The 12,157-nt window shown below is 39.1% G+C and overlaps 1 long non-coding RNA gene across 1 annotated transcript; it reads right to left on the minus strand.

Moving 5' to 3' along the window:
• Positions 1–11,229: 11,229 nt before the first annotated feature.
• Positions 11,230–12,155, minus strand: LOC130130304 (uncharacterized). Its single transcript, XR_008812148.1, has 2 exons — positions 12,023–12,155; positions 11,230–11,676 (listed from the first exon to the last, which is right to left on the minus strand). It is a non-coding gene; the product is annotated as an uncharacterized LOC130130304 (long non-coding RNA).
• Positions 12,156–12,157: the final 2 nt, after the last annotated feature.

Consider the following 12,157-nt stretch of genomic DNA (forward strand, 5'->3'; position numbering starts at 1 on the left):
TCTCGGCTCCCACATCACTTGTTGTGGTCAACGCGACGTAATTAAATCAGCGCAGGAAGACGGGTCGCCGCTTCTTCTGGGCCATAAGCGTTAAACGCCCCATTTAACGCATAATTCACGCAGCCGTGCCGTTCTTTGCGTCTATTTCAATGGGATTTTTTTTGGGGCATTTTCCGCCGTTATTTATAGCAATGGTAGAGAGAGACACGGGATGACACGCAGCAAGGGGCTCGGGCCGGATTCGAACCCAGGCCACTGCGGCAAGGACTCAGCCTTACGTACGCGCTCTAGCAGGTGAGCCACCGGGATGCCCCCGGGATTATTTTTTTTAAACGGGACTTCAGCCGTGATTGCAGGTTTATTCCCACCGACGTACTTCAAAGTGTGTTCTCACACAGGGCGTTGCACTACAATAAATGTTCCTGTTTACTTGTGTTCTCCGAGATCCGTGACGTCATCTTCCGCGGCCCAGGTTGTAGCTGCGATGGCAAAAAAAAACAAAACCCCTACCTATGGCAGGCGTAACGAGCCGCTTCAGATGCCCGGATGTCCCTGATCCGCCCACTATACATCGAGGATGCGCCTCGGATGGTGACTTGACAGACTTGAGATAAACAAAAATAATGACGATGAATAAACTTCCATCCGTCGGAAGATTGTGGATGAGATTTTTAAAGAGCAAGTTAAAAAAAAAGTCAAAATTTCATTTCAGTATTATTTATTCCGCTCATGGTAACGCACAGCTTCAGAAAGAAACAAGCAATTCATGATCAAACACAACTCGGTTTACACATTCCATGACTGAAAAGGAGCAGGGAGAAGAAAACCTTACTTTGCCTGCCCCTTACTCAAACATAAATACACAACAGAATAGATGGTCTGTCAGTCAGTTACTCAACAACTAATACTTACAGCAACATGAGAAATGAAAAAGAACCAAAAAGCCATACACAATAATTCACCATTAACTGAAAACCCATTACCTGACAGCTCCATATTGTGTAATTAGTCTTGCCTTATACATTTTCTTGAACTGAAAGATGTTTATACAACCCTTTAGCTTGTTCTCTAAAGAATTCCACACGCCACATACTGAAATACACATCTGCTTTAAAGTAGTACGTGCATACTGATGGTTAAAATTAAATTTCCTTCTGGCCCTCGTCCTCTGAACTAAAAACAAATCATTTTTGTAAATTTTCTGGTAATGCTCTGCTTTTTGCCCTGTACATAACTAACAATGTCTGTAACTCAACTAAATCTTTTAGTTTCATTAATCCTGACTTAATAAACAGTCCGTTGGTATGTTCTTTTGGATCCCAATTTATGAATAATTCTTTCTGCTCTTTTCTGTAATATAACCAGTGGCTTTATGTTGCTCATGTTGCCCCACACTTCCACACAGTAACTAAATTATGGCAAAATAAGTCAACAGTACAGAATTCGCATTACCTGTAATCTAACACATACTTTGCTTTGTTCAAAACAGGAATATTCTTAGACACCTTTGTTTTTACATATGCTATATGAGCTTTCCATGTCTGTTTGTCATCCATTATTACACCCAAAAATCTAAACTCAGATACTTTCAATATCAACTCCATCTATAGACAGTAAAACATTTTCATCCTTTTTCTGTTTAGCAAAAACCATAAACTTAGTTTTTTTTTCAAATGTAATGATAACTTCTTTTCATCAAACCATCTTTTCACTTTGACCATTTCATTTACAATGCTTTCTGCTAAACTTTTAAAATCATCTCTTGAATTAAAAAAAAATAGTGTCATCTGCAAACAAAACAAACTGCAGTGTCTTTGACACTTCACATATGTCATTGATATATGAAATGAAAAGTTTCAGCCCCAACACTGAGCCTTGTGGGACTCCACATTCAGTCTTCATGCACTCAGATGTATTGCCAGCAAACTGTACAAATTGTTTTCTGTTATCTAAATAACTGCTTAACCAATTTAGTACTACTCCTCTCACACCATATGTATGTAATTTAGAAATTAATATGCTATGATATATTGTGTGGAATGCTTTTTTAAATCAATAAATACACGTATTGTGTATTTCTTACATTCTATTGCTGTTGTTATCTCTTCCATTATTTTCATTAATGCTAAAGATGTAGATCGATTTGTCCGAAAACCATACTGACTCTCACTCAGCAATTTGTTCTTTTCAAGAAAAGCATCTAATTTTTGTACAAACAATTTTTCGAGCACCTTGGAGAACTGTGAAAGCAAAGACACTGGTCTATAGTTAGTAAAACTGTTTTTAGCTCCCTTTTTAAAAAGTGGAATAACCTTTGCCGTTTTCATTCTATCTGGAAAACTACCTGTACGAAAAGAAAGATTGAAAATATAGCTTAGAGGTACAGTCATCAATAGTCTTTTTCACTATAATCACGTCGATCCCATCTCTGTCAGTTGATGTCTTGTTTTTGGATTTTGCTACAATGCATCTAATTTAATTTTCACTCACCTCTCCTATAAACATAGACTGTACCACTTTACTTCCCCCATTCTGGCCACCTTCTACTTGCCCATCATTACGTTTTTTAATTGAATTTGCAAGATTAGGCCCAACGTTAACAAAAAAGGAATTAAATTCATTTACCACTTCATTCATGTTTTTTTTAACCTTATTATTGTCATTGATGAAATGATCGGACAGAACTGTAGACAGAGAGTTATTTCCGATTACATTGTTTAATATTTTCCAAGTACCTTTAATGTTATTTTGATTTTCTTTTCACATTTTATTATAATATTCTTTCTTGGCTTGTCTCAATATCATTGTCAAGTTATTTTTTGTAAACCTGGTATTGCTTTTCAGCTGTCTTTGTTCTAACTTTTATGAAGGCTCTGTAAAGTTCAATTTTATTTTTGCATGCATTTTGTAAGCCCTTTATTACAAGTTTTTTTTTATTATAGCTACGTTTATGTTTGCATGGCATTATTGGACAATGTGAATCATACAATGATAAGTAGCTCTTTAGAAATGTCTCATATGAAGCATCTACCTCTTCTACATACACCCCTTTCCACTCTTCTTTTAAGAGGTCATTCCTGAATTTGTTTATTGCTTCATCGGTTCTTACCCTTACATATCTATAGTAATGTTCCTCCTTATTTCTCTTTATTTGACAATCATGTGTTAGAAATTCAGGTAAATGGTCGCTTATGTAATTTATTATTAGGCCACTTTTAACGTTGTTCTCCATAATATTTATAAAAATATTGTCAGTTAATGTTGCACAACTCGAGGTTACTCTACTGGGCTTGGTAATCAATGGGTATAACCCTCTGCTATATAATGCATCCAAAAATCTGATGTTGTTTTATGTTTAGATACATTTAGGTCAATATTGAAATCCCCACAGATTATAAATGTTTTACTTTACTTTTTAGCCTGTTCATTAATTCTTCCATACTATCTTTAAAACGTTTCTACATTTGACCCTGGTGTTGTTTATACACAAGTGACAACGATATTTCTCATTCTTTCCATTTCAATTTCCACAGTTATGCATTCCATTAAATCATCGATTGCAGTTGTCATGTATTCAACTGGTCTGCATTTCAAGTCACTGTCCACATACAGGGCCACACCCCCTCCCTTCTATACAGCCCCCCCTCTATACAGGGCCACACCCCCTCCCTTCTATACAGGGCCACACCCCCCCCCCCTCTTGGTGACTCTATTGGTAAGATGTAACTCATAACCCTCAATAAGAAAATCAATACCTTTCGCTTGGTTTAACCACGTCTCAGATAAGGCTATCAACTTAAATTTACTTTTAAAGGTTTTCAAATAATCATTGATCTTAGTGACGTTTGCATACATAAAGAATTGGACAGTGGAACTGTATTAACGAAAATGTATTTTTCAGTTCAGCATCATCATTAAATTGATCCTCAGACTAGTATTTACAAGTGTCATTGACAAAATTAAACACATGGCTCTCCGGATCGACATCATATTCAAAATCATACATTTTATGCTCAGAGTAGTCAGCTCTTTTAAAAAGTGGCTCAGTCATTAGTTTGTTTCAAAAAATTGTATTGTAACGATCACGGATGGATAGGCTCGGTAGCCCTTTAAACAAAAATTCTTTGATTTTGTTGGGTAATACATATTTGTAGGGGAGAGTAAATACGGTGTTCCATGTTCTACCATCAAAAGTTTGGTCTGTCCATTTATATTTAACTGGTATTATTGTTGTTCTTGGAGTAAATGAGACTCTGATGAAGGTGTTACTGATTTTTTTTTTGTCAAAGATGGAAATTCCGTCAACAGTAATGTTATAATTGGTTAAAGTAACAGTGTCGTGTGTTAGAATTGTAACGTGTTAAGGTTATAATGCCAGCTGACAGTGCATTAATAACAGTACCATACTCCTTTTGGTAGACAGGAACACTATATTTCTCTATAAAATCCTCATGAATACAGAAGCCCTTCACAGTTAACTAGCTGTTTTACAAGTAGAATGTTATTGTTAAACCAATTTAAAAAAAATAGCGATTTGTTTCTGTACGTGACATTGACATTGTTCCATAAAAACAAAAAAACAAAACACACATTTGTGAGGAGAATAGTTGAGTTTATATAGAAGGGACCAACACAGAAGAGCTTGCTTGTGAAAGTGGGAGAGTTTGATAGCAAGTTTATCAACAGCGTATCGGCCCATTAATAAAAACTTAAGACCACCTACTTTTTTAAACAGAAAGTTTGGGATGATGTTCCACATGCTCTCAGGGGCTTTTAGAAATCTTTTGATCCCGTTAATTTTGACAATATGGTTAAATGATGAAAAGTCCAACACGTTAAGACCACCCTCTGTTAGAGACATAGAGATAACCTCCTTTTTAACCCTGTGTGGCATATTTTTCCAAACAAAGTTAAAAAGAATTCTGTCAAAACAAGAGGTTTTATGTTTGGTGACCTCAAGGGAGGAAAAGACATAAGAGGCTCTTGAAAGGCCTTCTGCCTGCCTTAGTAGTACTCTACCATAGAGAGATAAATCTCTGGCTAATCAAGAATTGAATTTCACTTTAATAGAATGAATTACTGGGTCCAAATTGTTGTTCATCAAATTTTTATCATCCTTAGTGATTATAATTCCATAATATTTTACTGTATGTTTTACTGGGATACAGCATATCCCTGTGTCTGCAATGTCTTTTAAAGCAAGTACTTCACACTTGTTTAAATTAAGATTTAAACCAGATATATCAGAAAAGTTTTTGATGACAGATAAGGCTTAGGAGACTTCAGTTTTACTTTCTAAAAATAAAGTAGTATCATCAGCTAGTTGTAATATTTGTATTTCCCGACCATAAAAATTAATACCTTTAAAGGGATGCTGAGTTATTAATAAATTAAGAATTTGGCATACCAGTAAAAAAAAGGTAAGGAGAGATGGGACAGCCCTGACGAATTCCTGTCTTTATGTCAAATCTAGGTGATGTACCATAAAGGAGTTTGACTGGGCTGTTTTTACTACTGTATAATGTTTTGATTGCCTTAATAAAACAGTCACCAAATTTTAAAGAAAAAAATCAGGGTATCAAAAATAAATTTGTGGGAACACTGTATCAAATGCTTTTTGAAAATCCAAAAATAAAATTAACGGACTGACATCAAGTAAATCTTTATAATTCACTAAGTCAATAACTAGACGGACATTATTTGAGATATGACGGCCACTTATGAATCCACATTGGGATTCATGAATTATTTCATTTAGGTCAGTCTCTAGAAGCTTCGCTAATATAGAGGCAATGATTTTATTATCATTGTTAAGAAACGTAATTGATCTCCAGTTATCAATGAGTAAGGGATCTTTCTTTGTTTTGGGAATCAAGAGTGGAGGAACTCCCTGATCTCTTTCAGTTCTTCAGTGAGTCTCAAGACACCTTCTGCACCCCCACCAGACGCAGTTTCCCCGGGTGGATTGTTTGCGCCGACCCGTTTGCATCCGTTTATCTCTCTGCTTCGACATTTCTGTCAATGTTTGTGTAACCGGTTATTTTCTTGCCCGGTGCGGGATTCGACACGAGGTGTACTGCACCACAAGGCGACATCACTATCCGCTCGGCTAAAGGGTCAGACCCGTTAGTTAGGGGCTAACGTGTCTTATTAGTAGTTTACATTTGCGCTAAAAAAGAAGAAGAAGAAAAAGAGCGCTGTTGAAAAAGCCTTGAAATAGCTGATAAGCTTTTTTGATGAAAATGTTCTAAGATTTGGAAATTGTTTGTAGCGCTTGGTTACCTCTCAGGAGCTGCTGGCAGCCATCTTGAATGGCAATAAAGCGTCGTCGTCGTCGTCATCATCATCACCGCCATTACATAGCGGTTTTGTTACAAACAAGTTAACTGCGTTGGAAGGTTGACATTTTGCAATGCATTTTTTTTAGTATGGTCTCTGTATGAAGCAAATTTATCGTATAATCCCTGAAATTCTGACACACAGACTATTCATTTCGCCTCCATTTTTACACTGCAACACAAAGTAGGCCTACTGTGGTTGCACTCTCGAAGGTCTGAAAGGCCAGGGACAGGTCAAAGTTCAACAAACCTGAAGTTTATGCGCAGGTGCGGAATGATCGACAGTAAAAAAAAAAAAAAAGAAAAAAAGGCTCCATTTAAAATAATTGTGCGCAATAATGTGAACATCCCTGTTGAGTGAATGTCCCATAAGTCGCTCTTATTTCAAATTGTAAACTGGGCGTCCTGTGTGCTTGCGAGTTTGTACTCCTAAATTCAGTCTGCCAAGCACGTAGGCTAGCCTTACTCCTTCATATGTTGGAGTAGGCCTACTTGACACTGGAGAAAAAAATCCACTGTCTCTCCATGCCCAGCAGATGTCATCGTCGGAGCATTCTGGGTGCTGTTGGGTCCCAGTTTGTGGTTCCTGCTACATTGTAATCTACGGTAGACTGCTCAAATCTATTTCTAGAAGAAAAGAAAAAAATCTCAATACCCACAATATACTTTCTGATTGTGGAAGTCAAGTCTATGTGACAGCACTTGAGTTATTCAGCTTTGTTTTGATAAGATTTTGGGTAGACAAATGATTAGAAATAGGGATTAGGTAAAGGAAACTATTTTCAACCACTAACTAGAAACACTGTTCATTTAGGAGCAGCGTTTCCATCATTTCAGGCCATATAAAGTTGAAAAAATTGAGAAAAAATCTTAATTTTTTTACAAATAGTCAATAAATAACATGGTGGCACGATGGCTCAGTAGGTAGCACGGTCGCCCCACAGCAAGAAGGTCCTGGGTTCAAGCCCCGGGGTAGTCCAACCTTGGTGGGTCATCCCGGGTCGTCCTCTGTGTGGAGTTTGTATGTTCTCCCCATGTCTGCGTGGGTTTCCTCCGGGGGCTCCGGTTTCCTCCCACAGTCCAAAGACATGTAGGTCAGGTGAATTGGCTGTACTAAATTGTCCTTAGGTATGAATGTGTGTGCGTTTGTGTGTGCGTGTGTGCGTGCGTGCGTGTGTGTGTGTGTGTGTGTGTGTGTGTGTGTATGTGTGTGTGTGTGGGGCTGTGATGGCCTGGCGGCCTGTCCGGGGCGTCTCCCCGCCTGCCGCCCAATGACTGCTGGAATAGGCTCCAGCATCCCCGCGACCCTGTGAGCAAGATAAGCGGTTGAGATAATGAATGGATGGATATGAATAACATTAAAATGAATGCTCGCCTGTTCATCGCTGATCAAATTTTCTCCCTAAAAATGCCCCTTGCACCATAACAAACAGAAAACCTGTCAGAATTCAACACCTGTTGTTGCGTTATCCAGCAAGGGAGCCAGTATGGGTTCATTGAACAATAACTCATGACATCATTGAAAACCAACCTTGTCCTTTTTCTTTCGGCAAAAATTGATTTTATTTCCCAATTCTTTCATGGCCTTCAGTGGAGCGGAGTCCATGGACTGGGACCCTTCAGATTTTAGATTTTGCTTTTCTGTTTGAATTTTAGAATTTCAAATGCTTTTCTGACTGCAACTTCAAGCTACTTGCCCATGGTGTTAAACACGTCCCATACAGTTCACAGTTTTATTCAGCACACAATGGGCTTCATTTGTCAAAAGTTGATGTACTAATCTGTCCTTACACACCCATGGAATTTTTTAGCCCTCAATTTTGTCTGACAGTTATTTGTAATTCCTTCCCCCTGGCTACTATTGCCTACCTCTGGCAATGAGCAGTCACCCAGGCTTGCAAAAGACATCAGTGTTAGCGAACTGGTGTCTAAATTCAGGGGTTACCCAGGTTCTACACTGGTCTCTGAGACAAACTTCAGAGCTAAAAAATCCCATGTAAGAACAAATGTGTACATACAAACAATTGATGAATGAAGCCCAATGTTGTTTGCAGGCTGTTGTCAAGGGCTATTTTCCAACACAGTGTGTTCACACAACTTTGCAGCCATGAAAGTTTATTTCAAGGCATACATAATTCTGTGTATTTCTTTCTCCAATTCAAAGCAATGTAAACTAGGGAAAACTATTGACCCCACTGAATGTGTGTTCCTCCTGAATTCAAGGTGCATCCTTGTTGTTGTCATCGTCGTCGTCATCGTCGTCGTCGTCGTCATCGTCGTCGTTGTTGTTTTGGGGGGGGGGGGTTGTCTAGAGACCCATGACTTCTACACACGGAGTCTGGCTTCATTGAAGTTGGCAGTTCTCGGAGGCGCTTGGTGTTAAAATTAACCTGGTGAAACTGGAGTCCTGTGACCCATGTGCAGAAGTCCACAGTGGGCGCGTAAAATGGGGTGTAAGCCGGAGCAGAGGAGTCAATGTGGGGGGGAGCAGGAGAGTCGGAGCATGACAAGGAACAGGGTCCTGATTAACATGGCTGTTTGTGATGGCTGATCTGGTCAGGAACCAACCAGGCCTCTGTGTCTACAGTGCACCACCACTTAATGGCTGCACAAGTTGTAATATTTGCCACAACATAGACAGGTACTCTCAATTACTCATGAGGCACGACTATGGCTAGGGATTTCAAGTTCAATTGTTAATAAAAGTCAAGTCAGACTTACACATGCTAGTAATTTGTCTTGGTGGTATGCTTAACATAAAGCCACATAGAAGATATCTATAGAAGAGTTTATGTACTCAAGAAATCACAACAGGCCATCTGAATTTGACAAGCAAGTAAGGAACTGGATAACAATTTGTGTGTTCTGTTCCGGGTGCAAAAAGCAATGAGGTAAAATCTACGTTAAGCGAGAGAGGGTGTTCACTATTCTTCCACAGCTGGACCTTTCCATATTTCCCCTTCATAAAGATTGCACTTTTTAATTTAATTTCAGAATTTAAGTGCCATTAGCGAAGACTGTAGTGACTACTGGCCTACATTTTTGTGTATCTCAGTGCAGTACTCTGGCATTTAATGTACACACACACACACACACACACACACACACACACACACACACACACACACACGACCATTACATCTATATATATACCGTTGAGTGTTTCTTTTAACAAAGATATAGCGGGTTTTTTTCCCCCGGAAACCATCAAGGGTGTTGATAAAAGTGCTCAACAAATGAGTGGAATATCAATATAGATGTTGGAAAAAATATGATTTATGAATTAATATAATATAATTTATTAGTTAATTATGAGACAGTACAGCTGATGATTGCTTATGGCATTAAATAGGCTTGTACTGTCTCATAGAGAATCACTGGATTATATATATATATATATATATATATATATATAGCAGTTTTTTCCGGAAACCATCAATGGTGTTGACAAAAGTGCTCAACAAATGAGCGGAATATTAAGATAGATTATCTATCTTTATATATATATATATATATATATATACACTACCGTTCAAAAGTTTGGGATCACCCAAACAATTTCGTGTTTTCCATGAAAAGTCACACTTATTCACCACCATATGTTGTGAAATGAATAGAAAATAGAGTCAAGACATTGACAAGGTTAGAAATAATGATTTGTATTTGAAATAAGATTTTTTTTACATCAAACTTTGCTTTCGTCAAAGAATCCTCCATTTGCAGCAATTACAGCATTGCAGACCTTTGGCATTCTAGCTGTTAATTTGTTGAGGTAATCTGGAGAAATTGCACCCCACACTTCCAGAAGCAGCTCCCACAAGTTGGATTGGTTGGATGGGCACTTCTTTGAGCAGATTGAGTTTCTGGAGCATCACATTTGTGGGGTCAATTAAACGCTCGAAATGGCCAGAAAAAGAGAACTTTCATCTGAAACTCGACAGTCTATTCTTGTTCTTAGAAATGAAGGCTATTCCATGCGAGAAATTGCTAAGAAATTGAAGATTTCCTACACCGGTGTGTACTACTCCCTTCAGAGGACAGCATAAAACAGGCTCTAACAGGTACTATTTAATGAAGATGCCAGTTGGGGACCTGTGAGGCGTCTGTTTCTCAAACTAGAGACTCTAATGTACTTATCTTCTTGCTCAGTTGTGCAACGCGGCCTCCCACTTCTTTTTCTACTCTGGTTAGAGCCTGTTTGTGCTGTCCTCTGAAGGGAGTAGTACACACCGGTGTAGGAAATCTTCAATTTCTTAGCAATTTCTCGCATGGAATAGCCTTCATTTCTAAGAACAAGAATAGACTGTCGAGTTTCAGATGAAAGTTCTCTTTTTCTGGCCATTTTGAGCGTTTAATTGACCCCACAAATGTGATGCTCCAGAAACTCAATCTGCTCAAAGAAGTGCCCATCCAACCAATCCAACTTGTGGGAGCTGCTTCTGGAAGCATGGGGTGCAATTTCTCCAGATTACCTCAACAAATTAACAGCTAGAATGCCAAAGGTCTGCAATGCTGTAATTGCTGCAAATGGAGGATTCTTTGACGAAAGCAAAGTTTGATGTAAAAAAAATCTTATTTCAAATACAAATCATTATTTCTAACCTTGTCAATGTCTTGACTCTATTTTCTATTCATTTCACAACATATGGTGGTGAATAAGTGTGACTTTTCATGGAAAACACAAAATTGTTTGGGTGATCCCAAACTTTTGAACGGTAGTGTGTATATATATATATATATATATATATATATAGGATGATTTTAGCAGTTTGGTAGATGTGTATTTTATTTTATTATACATTGTGTGTTGAGCTTTAGGCCAAAGAATTTCATATCCCTCAACACGTGCTTCCATGCTGTCTTGTTGTGCTCATGGCAAAAAAAGCAAACAAACAAGCAAAATTTTATTTATATAACACTTTTAAAAACATACTCTTGTAAAGAAATAAAGACCTTGGGCGTCCGGGTGGCGTGGCGGTCTATTCCCTTGTCTACCAACACGGGGACCGCCGGTTCGTAATCCCCGTGTTACCTCCGGCTTGGTCGGGCGTCCTACAGACACAATTGGCCGTGTCTGCGGGTGGGAAGCCGGATGTGGGTATGTGTCCTGGTCGCTGCACTAGCGCCTCCTCTGGTCGGTCGGTCGGTCGGGGCGCTTGTTCGGGAGGGGGAACTGGGGGGAATCGCGTGATCCTCCCACGCCCTACGTCCCCCTGGCGAAACTCCTCACTGTCAGGTGAAAAAAAAGTTGCTAGAGACTCCACGTCCGCAGCCCTCCCAGGATTGGCAGAGGAGGTGGAGCAGCGACCGGAAGAGTAGGGTAATTAGCCGGATACAACTGGGGAGAAAAGGGGGGGAATTAAATAAAAACCTCGGAAGATTTTTATCCAAAGGAATCGAATCGAGTGCAACTGGACTTAGTATATATAGTCAGTTGCACTCGATTCGATTCCTTTGGATAACCATGACCTGGATGAATGAGAACATTCACAGACGTGAAGATTTTCCCCAACCAAATGGCTAATGCGATCCCACAAAGGCAAAGACTTCTCTTTTAAATCCCCAATATGAATAGGCTATTCATATAAAGCGATCCATTCGAGCATACAAACATACATACAAAGCATACAAAACACGAAACATTCCAACGCCTACCTGACGTCTACCTGACCAGCGTGTCTCACCGTGAGGGCAAAGCCCACGTTTCGCCCTCCCAGTCGCCAGCTGAGTCACGTCGAGCCAATCAGGTTCCTGGGGAGCCTATTGTTAAGCAATAAACGCTAACAATAAGAGCCAATAAGAGCTGATGTACGGCGGCC

Source organism: Lampris incognitus, chromosome 20 (assembly GCF_029633865.1).
Source record: "Lampris incognitus isolate fLamInc1 chromosome 20, fLamInc1.hap2, whole genome shotgun sequence".
Taxonomy (NCBI): Eukaryota; Metazoa; Chordata; class Actinopteri; order Lampriformes; family Lampridae; genus Lampris; species Lampris incognitus.